Source organism: Lepisosteus platostomus, chromosome 6 (genome assembly GCF_059453375.1).
Source record: "Lepisosteus platostomus isolate fLepPlt1 chromosome 6, fLepPlt1.hap1, whole genome shotgun sequence".
Taxonomy (NCBI): Eukaryota; Metazoa; Chordata; class Actinopteri; order Semionotiformes; family Lepisosteidae; genus Lepisosteus; species Lepisosteus platostomus.
In genome coordinates this window covers 60,977,720-60,997,619 of record NC_142616.1, presented here as the reverse complement: position 1 = coordinate 60,997,619, position 19,900 = coordinate 60,977,720, and the positions used below count along the sequence as shown (strand labels likewise).

General features: G+C 39.1%; 1 protein-coding gene across 1 annotated transcript in view; it reads right to left on the bottom strand.

Moving 5' to 3' along the window:
- The window catches only part of plxnb1b (plexin b1b), a 129,692-nt gene that overhangs the window by 90,234 nt on the left and 19,558 nt on the right, over window positions 1-19,900 (bottom strand). Inside the window, exon 2 of the mRNA XM_088636722.1 lies at window positions 2,550-2,609. The gene's annotated coding sequence lies outside the window, so the exon portion shown is untranslated. The remainder of the gene's footprint in view (window positions 1-2,549; window positions 2,610-19,900) is intronic.

Here is a 19,900-nt window from a genome sequence, read left to right as displayed (position 1 = left end):
TAAAACACCTCAAAACAGTTTTATTGTAATCAGAACTTGATTCTGTAAAGAGTTCATTATTATATTCTAGCGGCTGGTATCTGCATTTATCACCAGATATCTACCAGGGACCAGATTACTCTGTGCAGCTGTAAAAATAATTCCTCAGATTCTCACCAGGAAAAGCATGAAATCAGAGTTTGCCCTTTGACAGGTGAGGTCTGACCACAAAGCAGCTGAACAAATGGACTGAGAGCAGAAACACCTTAAATGCAGGGCCACACAAGGATGCTCTTGAGGAGCTGGCTTCTTCTAATGGAGACTTAAATTGTGAAGCAATTGGCCTTCCATTAATTCTCTTAAGATGCTTTAGCTACAGTGACAATAAGAAAGAAACTGCACATAAAAAAAGAAGACAGTCCGCTGAGAAAAATCCACATGACAATCCGGCATAAAGAAATCCCTAACAATCCAACAAATTGTGTTTTAAATAGAAAAAAAGTTTTAAAACAGTTAAGAGCAAATTAATTTGACACCGAACAACCAAACATGTCTACTTCAACAGTTAGGAACACAAACAGAAAAGTTTATAGGTTATAACAAAAAAGAGGTTCCCTTCACATTCACACACAGTAAGTGGTAAAATTGTAAATAAAAAGAAGAAAGATTCCATCATTCTGTGGAATATTTCATACATATTTGAGCATGTTGAGCATCCAGCTGTAGGTGGTCTATGTGACTGTTTAAATTAAGTTTGTTCAAATTGGCATCCCATCCAGTAAAGGCCTGGCATGGTCACTAGCCTGCTTAACACTACCGGGATGAGCTCTGGCCCAATGAGCTGCTGTGTCTCTGGTATGGACTTCACCTTTTATTTTAACAATGGCTGGTCAGTTGGTGCTGTTCTTAAGAATATTACTTCTACATTCCCCGTGTGTAGCAATCCGATGAACCACAATATATCTATAGAGTATGTCTAGATATTAAAATACATAAATAAATACAAGCCTGGAGCTTTCAAGTGGCTCCACTAGTAAAGGGGCTCACACAGAGCACAGGCTGTGTCCTGTGATGGACGTTATTCAATTCTGTGTGATGTCACTAGAAGACTGACTAAATAATTTGAGACTGACATTCGCCAAAACATGACATACACCTGACAGTGCTGCAAGGGGTTTAGATGGTGTTAATTGGTCACTTTTCCTATCTTTTCGCAAAACTGTGCCTCTTGCCACTTGTGGGACACCTGCAGGCTTGCAGTGATGTCAGGGAGAGATGCACCAGTGCCGCAGTCTGCAATGACTCTTGTAAACCACTAACTGTCTTGTAAGGGGTCTCAGAGTCAGAAGAGCAGGGCTACAAGACTTCATTCTTTACACACAGTAAAGGAAACATGCCATAAAACAAGGGCGACTCAAAATAGAGCACGTATCTAATAAATTCCAATATTTGAAAAAAAGGTTTAAGGAAAAAAACAATGGCATTTGATTACAGATGACTTTTTTAGACTCAGACAAATTTAAAGTTTCAGGCTAAGACATCCGTTAGCTATGTTTTTTCTGCACTACCAAAGCATAAAGACTCAGCATTTAAGTGCCATTGGACCACCAAGAAAGAAGATAATGTGTTACACACTGCACCAAAAAGAAAAAAGAGGTACAAGGTTTCCAAGCTCCATCCGAGTTTAAGACCAGCAGCTTCCTGTTTCTCGCTCAGGTCTTTGAAAAAATAGCTGCTGTGGCTATAGAAATATGGTCACAGGTCAGATTTCACAGAGTAATCATAACATCAGACATTATATACAGGACATGTACAATAAAACTGGCAAGAGGGCTGCTAGAAAGGGAAATCAGACAGATAAATGTCCTGTTTTTGTAACCAAGGTTACAAAAACCTTTGGCTAAGTAAAAAAAAGAGGAATTAACCTGTGAAACTGTAACACACAAAAAAACGATTTTGAGCCAAAAGCTTTCCCCATAAAGCACGTGCATTTGCACTCCACAGTAATACTTGGTCATCTGTGACAGGCTTTTTATAGCAAATAAAACAGCGTGGGAAATGGGTACTGTTGCAGCAATTAGGCAATTAGTACAGGGCACCACTTTCAATTATAGTCATAAGGAGTATGATACAACTGTCACACATGACCCACATTCTTGTAAACTTATTAATGGATCATGACAAAAATTATACGATCGTTATATTATGATGCCAGTTTTAAAAACTGCCAATTATATTTTTTCCAATAACTGCGTTTACTTGTATAAAGCTGCTAGAAGCTAATTGGGAATTAAAAGACTCTGTGAAACCACCTGAAACAGAAAGAGCACTGCTAACCTTGATCTACTGCTACTGTACTTCAATCCTGGGATCCTGGGAAGCTTCAATACCGCCCTGACATCTGTAGTGAAGCAAATCTGTTCTGTACTTGAACTCAAAAATTGAAATCTGCTGTTAAAAATGAGTCAATATTTGCCAGGAAGTCACTGTGATTGATTTACCATACAATGGACTGGAACTTGGTTTGCTCTTAACAGGTAAACTTATATATTATTTCTGAATATACTTACCAATAAGCCCAATGTCCAGAGGCTGTCACAGGTGTGGAGTGTCCATGTTAAGTCAAAAGTCTAAAAAAAGGAAAAAGAAAATTCTTGTTGTTAACATAAGTTATGAACACTTGTCTACAGCCACATGTATAAAGAAAAGGAATTAAAGAACCAGTACGAAGAAACTTTCAACATCCAAAATAATTAAGAGCTGGTGTTAAAAATGCACGTCCCAAATCTGTAAATCTGTATCACAGTCATAAGTCATGACCACACAATTCTTTCTTAATGGTTCAAACAGAAGCTGCCTGACACCTGGAAGGCCACAGAATAGGACAAATCAGTGATTTGTAGAATTGGCCACAACTGGATAAGGCGAGTCTGATGCAGACCGAGAAGGCAGACAAACAACATATGTGCAATGACCCATGAAGTTCATAACACGGCCTTTGTGAGACTTTACAGCAAGGAAAAGGATGTCATTCACAAAAATAAACTCTGTCTATATCAGTCCATCAAACCTTTTTTTAACTAATTCATAAAACCACTGTCAGGTTAAATAACGTGACTGTCATCTTGCACTGGCATGTTAAAGGCTGGAAAATCACAGGCAATTGTCAAAGCAACCAATTAGAAGTCAATATGCAAACAGGGCTCCAAGACTGAATTTGGAACTCAAATTGGAATGTGGAACAAATGCATTTGTGCATTAATATAAAGGGCTCACAATTATCTAAAAGATAAAGTAAAAGAAGTGTAAGCAAATAAAATCACAAGCTGATACCAACACAATGCCAAAATGCAGTGGTACACCTTAATCATAACTGTGTTTTTGAGTTGATTTGTGAAAAAATATGCTAGTCAATATTTTGTATTAAAACATAAAAATGTTACAAAGAGGAGGCCATTTAGCCCACCCTGTGCAATCAATTACCTAGGAGCTTATTGATCCAAAGATCTCAACCAGCCCTATTTTAAAAGCAGCCAAAGTATCAGATTCAACACGTGGGTGGGCAGTTTGTTCCAGACACCACGCAGCAGCTACATGCGAGATAAACAAGGGCATGGTTCAGCCATGCAGCTCAGCAACCACCTGTGCAAATGAAATAGACACTACAGGATAAACTGGGTAACAGACGACAAAAAATAACATGTGCTTTGGACAAAAAGAGCACTCCAGATTTATGGCAGGTAAACAAAGGTGGTATACTTAAGCTGCAATTACAGATAATGAAATTGCTCAACAATATGGAAAAGGAACACGTTTCATATAAAACAATAACAGATGGATAGAAGCAGTGGCAAATGCTATCAAATGCTATAAAACGGTATATAAATACTGGCAATAGGTTTACCCCAAATTATATATACATAATATATATATAGTAGTTCAGGTGGGTAGCTGCGTCAGCATGCGTAGGCTGCAAAGGAACAAGTAATAGGTTTATTCCATGCTGAAAAAAAGAAGAAAGAGAACATAACGTTTCGGCCGTGGAGCCTTCTTCAGGTGTCAGGTATATAATATATATATATAATTCCACACATTACAGTAGTGATCTATTAGTAGTGATCTAAGACCAGAAGACAACTTTGAAAGCACAGGACAATTTCAAAAGACTTGTTTTCTCTGCTTCTCTGTCCCAACAACACTTTTGTTGTTTTGTCTGTTAACATGAAGTGTTTGTCTGGCATCATGTTCAAAAACAGATTAATAACAACTACAACACCTTTGTAGGCTTTGTAGTTTAAACGTACAAGCTGCAAAATCAAGCTGAAAGACATGATAAATCCCCTGTGTCTTGACAACTACCTCAACGACCTCAGTCAAGCTGCAGGATTTCACTACACTACTATGCTGACACTATATATATTAACAGTGATAAAATCATCAACCTAAAGTTGAATAAAAAAATAAATATTTTCCTAATAATATGTTGTCATATTTGTTAGTCATTTTCAGTGACTCATTTTCAGTGTATGCCAATCAGTGAAAAGGGGTGTTTTGATGGTATTGCCTTCTGTCAAGTACAGGTACATGCTTGTATTATTTATTAATTTTAAAAGAGGCCTATCAAGATGGTAACAGCCTTTACTGCCATGGCAAATCTGACATGAATGAATAACTCCAAAGGAATTTACAGGCAAGTACTTTCATAAAGAATGTGACCTGTGTTTTCACATAAAGTGGTAATAAGTTGCTTGCGTCCTGGGTGAATCCTGGCCAGAAAAAAATCAAAAGCATCATTGAACATCTCATAACCTGAAAAACAACACAAGTTCCCCTTTCCTCCTCCCACAAATAAAAACCAATTTTGTTTACTTCTCTATTCACATCCTTGTTTTATATAAAGCCTGAAGGCCTTGTTTTGAAGCAAGCCTTTTCTGAGAACTGGATTCCAAATTTCAATAGAAAACAGATCAACAAAACAATTGTGTATCTGAAGGATCTGCACTTACGGTCCAGAGTCACTGAACTCTGAAAGATATTACTGGACCAATTAATTGCTTCATTGGAACAAGTGAATATTTTCGAGATGTATAATAATTGAACATTTTAACCTAACTGTTAAAGCTGAATGCCTGTGGATCTCTCAGACTAGAGTTTCAGTCCCCTGCTGCAGACTGCTAAATCATCCTTTGCTTTCCTAAAGGTCTGATTTAGCACTCTTTGGATCTAACACAGCCTATCTCTAATAATTCTGTGAGTAACCAGTAGCAAGTCACGTTTATAATTCTAAAAAAGTCAGCTGTATAATAACAGGGCATGATTTATGTCACGTGCTCAGACCATACTGTATGAAACTTGCTGACTTTATTTCCTAACTATATTTGACAACAAATAAGTGGCATGTGATTGTTTTTTGGAGAAAAAAAAGGAATCGAGCAGCTCCAACTTACACTGAACCGAAGGAACTGATTAGTTCCAACCATTCAAATGCAATCAGGAGTGCAGTGCCCCATTACAACTCTGTATTACACTGAGCCCAATCTAAAACGCAGCGAAGGTCTGAGTGAAACTCCAGAGGCAGGAGTCGAGGAAGCACATTGATTGGCAAACACGAGAACAGGCCCAGGCAAGACAGTCACACAGAGCTTTTTCCTTTCAGTATCAAATGCTGTCCGTTTTTTTTAAAAGATCCTGATGTGTTCCATCTTGTAATTTCATTTATCCGAGTTAAGTGGAGCAGAGGCACCTTACAAAGCAGAAACAATAATCAGGAAAGGGATGGGCCATTGTAATGGAGCTGCATGCTCAAACCCTTTAAAAAACAAGCATAGGGTCTTATCCCTGATGGCAAATTGATTTTTTTTTTATAAGGAGTACAAGGGAGTAGATCAGCAGTTACTTCCACAAACGGCAGCCATGAAGCAATTAAACCGATGCAACATTTAAATATTAAATATTATAAATAAGGTAACAGATGAACAAGCTGGTTTGTGGTGAGTGGGCGTCGGAATGCAATTCAGGCAAATTAAAGGCTTTCTTGACAAGAGGTTTAATGCCCACCACAAAGGAAGTTTAAGATTTTGTCAGTCTGATGCGCAAGCACTTTCTTCTGTCTGCATTTGTTGACTCAGGAAGAAGGCTGAGGCGACGTACAAGGCCTACCGCCTCTGTGGTCAGAACAAGCGTTCCTGCAGATGCACTGAAGAGCCATCATCTCAAAAAAGCCAGAGTGACAAGCTCGGTGTTGCACTGGGTTGAGAATGAACCACAAATTCTCTAGAAATCACAATGTGCAGATGAATCTTTGTTACATTCTGGGTTTTTATACTCCCCTCCCGTGCAGGAGGGTTCATTTTTGGAGGTGGGTGTGTCCCTAAATTGGCTCTCTCTGTGGATTGGCTGAAGAGAGCGGTCCGGTTTTAAAATGCCGGTACGGGACGTCCGGAGAGAGAGGTAGAAGAGAGGTGTGGAATAAACTATGGCGAACTTTTGTGAGACTGATGATGTTTTGGAGTTTTAGGTAAACACGAGATCTGTCGGGTTTGTTTATTTGGCTGTGGTGGGGATCGGGGATTGTTGTGGCTCTTGAGTTTTTTGGGGGGTTTTCCGTTACAGCTTAGTTTAGCGCAGTAAGTTAGCCTGCGGAAGATGGCTTGGTATCTGAACACAGCTGACCGTTTCTTTGTATTTTATATAATTCTTAAGTTGTCTTGAATCAATACGGCAAGTAAATTACCAACGACAAAAAAAAAAAAGATTTCACAACAGCGTTGCTTTAAGATGGTTTAATTTTTGGAATTGTATCAGATTTCAATTCTCAAAGAGCTAGGATCTTCCAAAGTCAGGAAATAAAAGCTATGATAAAACAACTAAAATGCCACCAGTGTATTCTGGATATAAATCTCCTTTAAACATTACTTACAAAATTCCAGGGAAAGTGTAGAAAAGCCGACAAAAACACTGGGTTTCATTTTCCCCTGCATTCAGTGTCTAAGCAAAGTATAAGCTGAGCAGCCTCCCATGCAGACTGGTAATTGGCACCTTTGAATTGAGACAACTGTTCCCCATGTTTAGTAGAGAAGTATGGTATTTTGTACGCAGTCAGTTATGACAAAAGCTGATAAAAATGGATTTAAATGTGAAAATAAAAGACTAAACAGAAGAAACTCCAACCCACTACTCAGCAGGTGGAATGTATTATCGGTGAAGTTTAAAAAAAAGTGTAAAATATCAACTTCAAGAGGTTTACTGTGTTATACAGGAAGGTCTGAGATTTTCTGGGGGTGTTTAGATTTCATGATTGTTGCTAGTGCAGGTCCACGGAATAAGAGTGCTTTACAGAGGGCGATGGCTATACATCCCATATCTCCTGCATTTTAATTGCTTTGCTGAAGCCAAACTCACACAACAAATACATTTGCAAAATAATTATTTTTTACATTTAATTTGGATAATGACCCGATGAACTCCATACAGGATTTGGCAGACAGAAAAAGAACAAAGGTAAACTCATCGGCAAGTCTGTCTTTTACCCTTCCCTTTTTTTCCCCGACATCCACTTTTACTTATAGTTTATTTTCTTGTTGTTCAGCTTTAAAACTACTACACACATCTAGACAGAACCCAGGGCAATATGGACCACTTGATCTATTCTCCTTAAGCAAATGATTTGCCTTGCCTCCAAGCTCCCTGTGATTACGAAATTGCTATGACTTCTCCCAGAGTTACAAGGGACTGCAGCAGTTGCAATAGCAGTAAAGAATATTCAAGTCCCGTTTTTGTAAACGCAAACACTAAGGAAAAAATCTCCACCGACTCTAACTTGGCGTTTTGTACAAGTAACATAATTTCTTCATGCAAAATGGCATTTTAAAATTAACATTTGTTTCAATTTAAAGCTGTAACGTCTGGTTATCCTTGAACATTGGATAAAAGGTGTAGAGTGCAGTGACTAAGCAACCCACAACACAGCCTTTATCATAATCCTAGCCAGACACTACCATTGTTCAAGATGTTCTCAGTTGCTTTGGTTCTCCTGTTCGAGCCTGTTTCAGGCTGCTGTCAGCTGTTCATTTGAATAAAGCACCTCAGACTCAGGAGACAGACACATTCATCCCATTAACAATAACAATTATACACAATGTATGAATGTGAAATTAACATGGATTGAGAGAAGACCACTCTTCTGCAAACTTGTGTTTGCAGTAATACTTTATTAAAAGAAATGAATAGCCATCTTTCAAATGAATAGCCATCTAGGCAAGTAGTACGCTGGGCTGCCTGGCACACACATTAGAAAACACTCTCAAATTTTACTGTTCAGGGTTGCAGGGAAGCTGGACCTTGGCAAGTAACAGGCGTAAGGTAGGGTACACCATGGGTGGGACACCAGTCTGTCGCAGTGCACACACCGACACGCAGACAGGCACACACTCACACAAGGGCCAATCGTCCCAACAATGATGGCAGGAAAAATGCTGCTCATCATTCTAGAGTCAATGCAATTAGAATACAATAGCAGGACCTCCATGTTGCTCTTACGCATCCTTTATTGCAAAAGGCTTTTGAACAAAAACCTTTTGGGTAATTAATGGAAATGGATTTCCTGATTAAACCACAAGGTCTGCACCTAGACTCCATTAAACCCTCAAACGTCAACTAGCGCCATCATAAGAACCACAGCACACAGCAACTGGAAACATTTCACTCAGAGCTGCTTCAGACTTGCACCTCACACGCTGCACAGACTCTTGCTTTGAAAGGGCAAAAGAAAAGTCTGAAAGCTGAAAAATCCATTTGATTTTACAAGAAAACACTCTAGCTGATAAAGGCGCTTTTACATTTTGTGGCAAGGTCGGATTATTATTCTTCATATGATGAATGCAAGTTAAAGAGGGAAGCGTTTCGACATCACGAGAGATTAAGGCATCCATTTTGCAAACCTCTGGGAAATCTCTGTGCTGAACTTCATTGTTAACTTAAGACCAGTCTCACAGCACACTTGATGTGAGTGATTTAAATCGCTTGCTGCTTAAGCAAGCCCAGACCTATGGAGCTCAGCATGCCCTTTCTTATTTAGCTGGAAAGCACTGAGATCAGGCTCAAGTGATTACTAATAGCGTTATATACCATTTCCAAGCACATACTCAGATCTTATTTCCACCACATCCAGGCCACAACTTTCCTCCTCATTGTTTCTTTTTGCCAAGGTATCTTATACCTACAGGGAAGAACATTTAAAGCCTACTTAATCTATCCCTCTGAAACTGGAAAGTACCTTTGTGCAGAAGTTTCTCCGGCAGCATGTTTAAATTCTTTCAACTATTGCAATTGCACAGCAGCAATTATGAATACCTCCTACTGTATACATCAATAAGAAAAGACACCTTAATCATGGCAATAACTTGCACAGGATAAGATGATGACAAAGAGCAAGTTAGAATAAGTAAAAAGGAAGTTTTAAAACCTTAACAGCAAATCTCAAGAATCAGCCAAAAGATATCTTGCTGCTCCTCTCTTTCTCCATCTATTATACTTGTCATCCTTTGTACTATAGGACACTCCATCAGCAATCGGATCTGTACCCCAAGTATTACAGTCTTGCAAGCTTAATAGGTCTAAATCACTGATCAACAACACAGAAACTTTGAACACTTAAGTCTAATCATCATGTTATTCATAAAAATCAGAGGATCTTGTGTCTTTGCAGGACCAGGGATAGCAATCTCCCCTACTATATACCATAAATGGGATATCAGCAAGTTCCTAAGTGACCTAAGACGCACGCACCTATTCATTCTGTTTTCCTGTTAGACAGGTTTCACTGAGGACCTCTCAACTGATCATGAAATAACCTGTTCACTTTTTTACACCCATACTGTATCTTTACATCTCAGTTCACAATAATGACTCCTGCACACAGATGGGAAAAACGAGGACAAGCACACAGCCTCCCTTCACCTGCTCACTCATACAGCCATTCATCTTTTGACACTCGGCACCTTCAGTTCAGGAGAGTTTGCATATCAGACATGCAGCATGGCTTGGGGAATCCACAATCCTATTGAACTTGAAACCTCTGGATCTCAGATCTGTCTTTTTCACTTTAGAGGACAGATGCACTATCATCACAGTTCTACTGTATGTCCTGCTAAACCTCAATACTGCAGTTCTTCCCTTTATACTATTCATGCCATAGTCTAAATTTCTCAAAAAGTAGTTATACATGTGCATCACCTATACAAACATGCACGTGTTGTATAACTGTATAACACACAGAACTGTAATTGGCAATGCATGGAAAACGTTTCTGGCATTTAGTATTTTAGTCCCTATTTAAGTACATATAATTTCCAAATATTTGGAATATTAAAGACATCACGATGCATTTAGTGAGGCTGGTGTATGGTGGTTGACCCTTGGGGTGATGGTCAGTGAAGTTGTATTATAATTTTTGTATTTCAAAGCTGGATAACCTTAACCTTGTAAAAGAAAATTATTCTATGGCATAAAATTCTGAATGTCACAGAGGGTCGTAAAATCAAACTCTGTTGGAAAACCTTATTAAATGTAAAACCTGGGCTGTATTGGTTGGTGTCTTGTTTTAGGGCTTAAAAAAACATCACAGTAATGCGTTTCTTATCTGAGAATGTTCTGAATACAAGCTTTCCTTCTGTCATTAAATTGTTATTTCATCTTTCAAGACTAGGGATTACCATTATATATACAAACCACTATCTCAAAAATGTTTTTTTGTTGTTGTCCTAAATTACTATGACAGTGTTTCTTTGGCTAGTATTTACTGTAATTATATAAATTAAAATGACAAGGAGGCGTCTTTTTTTAAGTGGTGATTAAAGGTTTCCAAATATAACTTCAGCATCCTGTCCAAAAGGCAGACGCCACCAACCGACTATTCTCTTAGACCACATCATTATTACTCTATCCTGAACTAAAATACATTTTAAAAATGTTAAGGAAACAAGTCACTATGGCCACAACAAAGGACATGTAGGTCCTTTTCTTCATTTGTTTGATGTGTTGGGGGTGGAACATTACCCCAGTCCATAATCAATAATGTGTGTACGTATTGTCCCCAGAAGAAATAAAATAGCACAGCAATTGGAGATATTTTTAAAACACAATGCTTAATTCATTAACATAACATGTTAATGACTAACAAGTTATATTCAATAATGTGGAAATGCAGGTGAAACCACTTTAGTGATAAAAATCTCTTTTCAGCAGATCAGTTTCCTCATTTTATCCATTTGAAACACTAAAGATCTACTTATCCAGTTTTCTCAAATTAAACATAATGTATAAAAAAGACTTCCAATGGATTTGAACGAGGAACACTTTTCAATTAAGCAATGAATTTTTGAATACCTCCGTGAAGAGAACTCTCTGATGCCTTAGAAGGCAGGATGTGTGGTGTGGCTGCATAATCAAGAAATTACAAGTAAAAGACGAAAGAGATAATTCAAAGCACCCAGGGCATGGAAACTGTTGATCTACAAACAAAGACATCTGCTGGCAAGCACACACTGTTTTTTTTTACACACCGTGTGCATTACCATTTCCAGCACCACTTTTGTCACTCTAGCAGCTTACCCATCCATGGTAAAACGCTGCTGCAGGCATGCTGACTATGAAGCCTCCTCCTGAGGGTTATTGGAGCTTCTGCTGCTTTTCATCTGCCCGGGTTAATTAGATGCTTTTTTTACTCTGTGTGTTAAAGGTCAGCCCTATGGCTGTTTGCTCTACTGTCACCCCCTGCCCCTCCACCCACTCATTATCTGTATTGCCATGCTCCACTAGCACATCATCTTGTGTGAGGAAATGGATCTCACCTGAATGAAGACAGACATGGGGTGGGGCAAACACAAACCATTCGACACCCACCTGTCGGGGGAGGGGGGACGAGGTATGAGATTTGCTTGCAGTGATACAGAGATGTCATGAAGACATAAAATATGACATCTGAAACTATGAAGGCATGGTTGAAGAACAATGGATAGGAGAGCACATAGCAACATTTATAGGTTGGAAATAATGAACAGATTATGATAATCTGGCCAGACCTCACAACGTGTAAAACAACGAAGTCAAATATCGGCAAGACAGAATCTTATCCCACACATGGCTATTGGAATGTTTTAGCAGCAGTCTTATTTCAGTGGAAAGCGTAGGCAAAACTCCTCAAACCTGGCTTCCCTGGTGTCATTTTAACACATCACAGGCAACACAGCCCCCTTCCAGAGTCTGAGTGCCGACGGGAGGAGAGGCACATCCCAAACCAATCGCACCACAAGCCCTCAGAAGCCATAGGAGTAATGGTCGCCGGAAGCTGAGAGGGGCCTGGCCCTTGGGGTAGATCAGCCAGTTATGTGTTGTTTGTTTGGGGAAAGCCAATCAAAATCATCCAGTGACACGGAGGCAAGCACCTCTACACGTTGAGCCACTCAGGAGGCTCCTGGGCCTGGCCATAACATTTCCAAGAGAAAATACCTCTGGGTAACAAACGGGTAAGCATCTGCCCCATACAAAAAGGCAACAGTCCTAGGAAGGTTCTTTTATGGCTTGCACAGTTAATGCAGTGCATTCCAGGACTGTTTTTTTTAGATCAATATTAATTGCACAAAAGAAGATGTTCAACTTATTTGCAGTGGATGGTCAGACTCATTCTGTTTCACCATTTGACCTACAGCACTTTGCTTCCTGTAACTCATTTCCTCACATTATTATGTGCTATGTGTATTATATGGCTTCAAGGATTCAAGCAAAGTAATGAAACATTACCCATGCTTCTTCCAATTTAAGCTTGCGGGGAACCCAGAGCCTATCCCAGCAATCAACAGGTGGAAGACAGGATACAGCCTGGATGGGTCCGTTGAGGGGCAGACACACAAACACACACTCACACCAGGGCCAATTTTCTCAAGCCAATGATCCTACTAGTATGTCTTTGGACTTTAGAAGGAAACCTACACAAACAAAGAGAAAATAAAAACTCCACAACAGGTCTGGAATTGAACCCAGAGCCCCCACACAGCGAGGCAGCTATACAAACCACTGTGCCATCCTTAATGAAACAAACCAAGATAATAAGCAATGTAAAAAAAAGAAAATGAAGCTGCATTTAACGGTGATAAAAAGTTGTTGGAGTTTGTGTAGTTTTTTTGTAATTCTGTCCGTCTCCATTTTGAATCCCCCTGGCCTGGACACCAGTGTTTAGTGCCAAAAGACAAAGTGACAGCTTTAGCATACCTTTTCTCACAATAATCCTCTACACATTTGGGTTAAGTGCTCCAGAGCAGCAAAACAACTCTCAATGACCATACAGAAGTGAAGGAGAAGTGTACTGCATCACTAAGGTAACTCACTACATACTTAGGCATATCAAAGCTGGGGAATAGTGAGAGAACGAGATAAATAGAGAAGATCACTTTAGTAGCCATATACAATTTCTTGCATTAGGAATTCGTCTTTTCGCATATCCCAGCTTGCTCTCCATGAGACACAAAGACACACAGACAGGGAGAGAAGCTTGGGGTCAGAGTGCAGAGTCAGCCATTGTACAGTGCCCCTGGAGCAGCTAGGGTTAAGGTCCTTGCTCAGGGGCCCAATGGAGTAGGATTCCTCTGCTGGCCGCGGGATTTGAACTGGCAACCTTCCAGCCACAGGTGCAGATCTTTGCCACAGATCCACCACTCTGGTAAAAAAAAATGCTCAGCTCAAGTAGAAAGTGTTTTGGTTCGGACAAAAAACCTAAGCTGTTTAGTTTCCAGGCTTAACTATCGACATATATCATTCTTCTTTGAAAGCAAGATTCATGGAAACAGGACGTCTCGTGGGTAGCACTTTGAAACGTTGTAAAGACATGAGTCCTCAAGCTGTAATTCCACTTTATCACCTTTGGTCAGGCCTCTCACTTCACAAAACGTTCAGTAAAACACACCTGAGGCTGGTTGGTTTACCAAAGAAGACTCTTATATATCACATTGGCATGTTTATACTAGAAGCCTTCAAGATCTGCTGCTCTTAGTTTTGCCTCAGAGGGCAGGTTGATGAATAACACCATAATATGAAACATTTATTGATAAGCAGCACTGATGAGGACTCACACTATTTAGATATTTTCTTTCCTATGGTATCAATACTATGTCACTTTGACTAACATATTTAAATTACTTTCAATATCTCTGACTCTCATGAGTGAGTCAACAGTATGGACTAAAACACAACATGCTTCTACATCACTGTACATAGTTACTACATAGCTGAAAATTTCATTGTACTGGATGTAACGAAATGAAATGAAAATATGAATGCAAATTCTGGAGGTGAAAATTGATAATTATAGAGTGTTTGGGGCAGATGTTTTGAAGAGGAGTCTTAGTTGAAGGGTTGAAAAGGGTTCCTCTGGATGACTTCCACTGTAACGGTTGTGTGGCCAGGCTGTTATAAAAGCCTACTCCTTACACATTATTATAACACCAAAATAATGTTCTTCTCCATTTGGTTTCCATATTCCCACAATCTGTTTCCCATTAAAACAAGATGTTCTGCTGCGACTACCGAAGAACAGCTCCACATGTCTCCAGCTCCACCCACAGCTGCAGAAACCCAGAGAAAATGAAGATCCTAGACTGTGGAACCTGGATGGGTGGCAAACACTAGCCTTAACTTCCAAAGTTTTAATCAAAACCATCCACATCACACACACACACAGACAGACAGATGGGCTTTTAAACAAGTACAGGTTCATGCAACTAATACATCTGCTTTTATTTTATAATAATTTGAGGACTACACTGACAGGAAAATCCCATTATGGAACGCTGAAATAGACCGATAGTTAAACTGGCAGGAAAATTTAACTTGAGGTCTTCACTGCTCTCACCATTATCATTCACAGCTCTTTCAGACAGCAGGTTCAATTCACATTCCTGTTCTGACAGCAAAGCTGGTTCTCAACTCAGATTCTGTTTTGGGTTTCAAGGAAAATGAAAATTTCACTGTTCTGAAGAGCTATTCTACATTTCTATTTCAGGATCCATTTTGCTTTGGAAAGATTTAAGGTTCTCTTCTATCTTTAGCTCTTCCTTAAACATGTCTTTATATCATAGCACTTGATTTAGGCGGTATACGGATTGCATATGTAGAATGAATGGCAAATTGTGACCTCTTATTCATTGCCCTACTTAAAGATATTTCATTTGACTGTATTTGGCATTTGATTAAAGCCTCCATTTTCGTATTATGTAAAGGACAGGAGCTGTATTCCCACAAATGTTAGGTATCAAATATGACAACTGAATGAAGTGCCCCAAATTGCTGGTTGGGGCGCCAGTAGCTCCTTGGATAAAGTTTGACTGGAATACTGACCATCTTTTACTAATTATATCTTAGCATTCATGTATTGGGATTATTCAGAAAATCTTGAAGGTTTTGTTTCTGGGAGGTTTTTACACTTCTATGTAGCCTGCTTACTATGTATTTAAGGAAGACTTTGTTGTATAGACATATATGTATCCACAGAGCACATGATGTGCTTTAGAGTGACCCATGGCAGTATGACAGGCATGCTGAGGGTTAAGTTGAGCTTAACAAGGATTCTCGTGAAAGATTTCCTTTTAACTGCTAACCATAGAATTGGAACAAACAACTTCCCTGGCATCAGAAGCCAAGATCCCTTATTTAATTACAAAGTTCAGTAAAAAGGCATTCCAATATTTTTCCGTTTGATTTAACACTGAGTATATTCAGCCTGGAAACCGGGAATTAGTCGGCTGTCAAAGTTACAAAAAACATCCTTTATTGGTCTGTGAGAAACAGCCCCCAGCATGCAAGGTAATTGAAGCTGCTGTTCTCTTTCAATAAAGTCATCTTGAACACTTCTGCGAGAAGAAATGTTCATCTTGTATGTCTCCCCGACTTATCAAAGTCAGGCAAAACTTCGGAGCAGCAGAATTTTATTTGCTGTATTTTATCAGAGGGGCGAAAACCTTTCTTCTGTGATCTAAAGTCACACAAGCATGTTTCCTGTGTGGTGCCTGATTTGCTGTTCACACATATAACTTGAACAAAATTAATCTGATAATTATACTAGTGATCACAGTTTCAAAAGCACAAGGAAAGAATAAAGGTTAATCCTGGGGCCTGAATTATCTCAGGGAAAATGATAAATCCCCCCCATTGTATATGAATTCAGGTTTTGCCATCTATAGCTCCTTGTTATGAGCCACCACACGGTGTTAGACGTTTCCCACCCATAACTTTTTTTGACGCGAATCTGCATTTGAAGTTAAAATACAAAACAACTTGCTGTTCTGCTTCACTGATGCAATTTATAGTAAACCGATCAAACTGCTGGGCAAATGATTTTGACTGAACTATAAACATGAAACGTGTACAGTACATTGATATGTCTGGGAAGAATGAAATTTGCAGTCCTCTACAGCCAGATTACAGCCTCCTCACCCGGGGTGTTTTAAAAATAAAAAAAAACACAGCTTGCAGTCTGACATAGCTGTATTGGATAAGCCATTTGCTTCTTAAGAATCCTGAGGAACTGAATGTACCCGACCCCTCATTGTCTCTGCAGGGCTAAGATTGCCTAATACCGCCTCTGGGGTTGACACCTGGAAACGAGCCTTGGCCTATTTTATTATCTTCAGTAATCAATACTGCACTAAACAGTACAGGGTACAGGCACTGGAGAGAGAGCTGGATAACAGCATAGATTTGCTTTTCCAATCTGGGACTTTTCTGTTGAGATTTCAACTAATCACCCAATGTATGTGGTCAATAAATGAAGTGGATTTACAACCCACTTCAATGCAAAGTAAGAGGTCCTTCTGACAACAGACAATTACAAAAAATACAGAGCGATTTTGACAGCTTTTATACTCCAGAGAAAGGATGCTCCTAATTTTCTGAACAAGAAAATGTTTAAAGACAAATTCAACAACTTCAACACAAAAGAGTAAGAGAGATGGCGTGAATATTTCATCGCTCGGTTTGGGATTTTAGTGCGGGAATTTATCTGCAGGTCACAAAAGTGGCGCAGAATTTACAAGAAGACAAAATGTGTTGTCCAAATCCTGTCCACACAGTGCAGACCACTGCCTTTGTCTTCACATTGGGACACACATTTCTAAATAAAAAAACAGAACAGCCACTTTTTTCAAGCTGGAAACAACACCAGATAATCAAGCCACCTTACTCACTAAGCCAAACTGAGAGAGATGAAGATACACTTTCTTCTGGGACTAAAGGACTACATTTCCACTGTAAACATTTTTCCCCGACTTCTTAATCAGACTTTACAAACAAAATATTATACTTTTTCCTCTTTACACTTTTAAGCATGAAATTACTCTGCTTGTTTTTCTTCCTTCCATACTGCGAATACACATACTCTACAGAAAAGAAGTACACAACAATATCTTCGACATCAGTGATAAGAGGTGTATGAAGAGAGATAAGCTATTCTACTTAGATTTGCATGTTAACCGACTTTCACGTCAAACCAAAAATGGCACAGTGCATAAGTACAGTGTGGGCTTGGATCGGAGAGATAACACCCAAACCAGCAGACATAGGCTAAAATCACAGGAAGTGCAACAGTGTGCCAATCTAACAATCTGTCTCTCCCCTCCAGATGCTTTCTCTCTAGCCCAACTGTAGCCACACTTAACCAGATATCCACTGAAGTCTGTCACCTCTTGTCAACCTTCTGTTGATGAACCTTCACTGTAGGTGAGGCCTTTTAACATGACTGATAGCAAGTTTTTAGTAAATAATGGCTGTGTTTTCCCCCAGTTCCAAATATTTAAAGCATAAAAATGGGATGACCTGTAAAATAACCAGTCAAGAGAGATGAGACAGCTTAATGAATGTATTCAGTCTGGAAACCAGGAATTTCCGGTATGGAAATCTATAAACCGATAGTGCTTTTCAGAGTTAAATATGTAGAACACACAGTAATTGAGTATTGTAATTCCTTTTAATTGCAAGTCTAAAATGACAGTTCTACAGGGTTTTTTTTTTAAATCCGCTCTTTTAAAATGCTTAAGGTTAACCCCTAAATAATAATGTCATCAACCCACAAAACTTCTTAACCTCAATCCAAGATAAAAATGGATTGGTTCTGCACAGTCTGCATTTAACTGTTCTATACATAACCTGAGGAATTTAACATCGGCTTCATCCATGTGTGGCGTCTGTGTGGGTTTTGGAGTACTCTTCTGCAACTTGATTTTTCATCATCTGTATCTCATTAAGCACTGCTACACTCACTGCAAATCACATATTGAGGGATTTTCAACTGTAATTTTCTAACTAATTCCAAAAGTGCAAACATTTAACTTGGAGAAAAGTACATCCACATTCCAGGGCACATTTTCTGTTCCTAAACTATCTGCTGTAAAAAATGTGAAGACTTTGCATTCACATAGCTGCTGGGCACACACAATTCTAATCGAAGGCAAAACTAAGAAATAGTAAGGAGAAAGAGAATTGTTTTTCTTTAATCAACAAAGAAAAGAGGAGGAAGAGGGGAACATTGCTAAAGGGTGGTAAAGTAAGGTCAGTTTTAAAAGATTGCTCCAAGTACTTGTTTATGACTCACCCAAAGTTCAGATCAAATTCACTGTCCAAACCACATACTTCTATCTCTGACCAGACAGTAAATTATCTCCAATTCTTCAATGTCATCATCATGTAGCAGAAGGGTAACAGCTAAATTCAGCCTCGATAACTATCTGGTACAAGCTGCTTTGACTTCATTTCTTGTGGGGAAGTATTATGTTTAACTAGACATTGGCCAAGCCTTGAGAAATGTCTATATTCCTGACTCTTAGAATGTAATGCAGGATAAGTCATTAGTAAAATGAAAATGGCAACTTTGAATCGAAGGAATGTTTATGATTTTTTGAAAAAACAAAATCTCAAGCAGATATTTTGTTTCCACAGTATTTGCTTCACTGCTTAGTTATCCTACAACACAGGCTCAAGCAAAAGCCTTCACTTTGCAATACTGACTCCAGCCCTATTAAAATGCAGGCCAAAATAATGCAATTACCCATTTATGTTCCAGTGCACTTCTGCACCCTTAAGATGATGAATTCATGTATTCTCCATGCCCTCCTACATCAGACTTCAGGATACACAGAGCCAAGCCAATACATACTGATGTCGTTGCATATGCTTTCCTCTGTGCTTGGCGATTTGTCCCAGTTGGATCATACTGCTACATCGGGCCTGCCAATATGCCAGGGACATGTATCAAATGTGACCTGCAGGCTATGCATCTTTAATCCTCTCCGGACTTTGCACTTAGAAAAACACGAAATAGAGTAGTTGAAGATTAAACCCTGAACTTAAACCAGGGGAAGAGAAAAAGTGCCTATTTTGGATAGCATGTTGTCCTTTTCAGTTCTCAGCTTTTATTGGACTTTATTCAGTTCAGCTTCACAAGCTATGACAATGTCAGACAGCAAACCTCATCTATAGCAGCTCCATAAACTATATTCAATCCAAAGATACAAACTACTGTTGAATAATTCCATTCCCTGGACTGAAATACCCCCAAATCAAAAAAATGGGTGTTAACACATAGTGGATGAATGCACATGATTATTTTGTGACATAACTGAAGTGATTGGAATAAAAAGTACAGAGGCAACAATAAGTGGTACATCTGAAAATTAGTACAAGGAGTGAGAAATGGAAGGTGAGAAAATGCAAGGCAGGAGTTTCCAGCTCCAGCCCTGGAGGGATTACATTCCTGCAGGTTTTAATGGTGCGTTTTAATTTTTTGAAGAGCTTGTAAAATCTGGTCAAGTGTTCCAATTAAGCCAATAATTAGCTCAGTTATATCGTTAAGTGCTTTGTTGGAATGAAAAAACCACAGCAT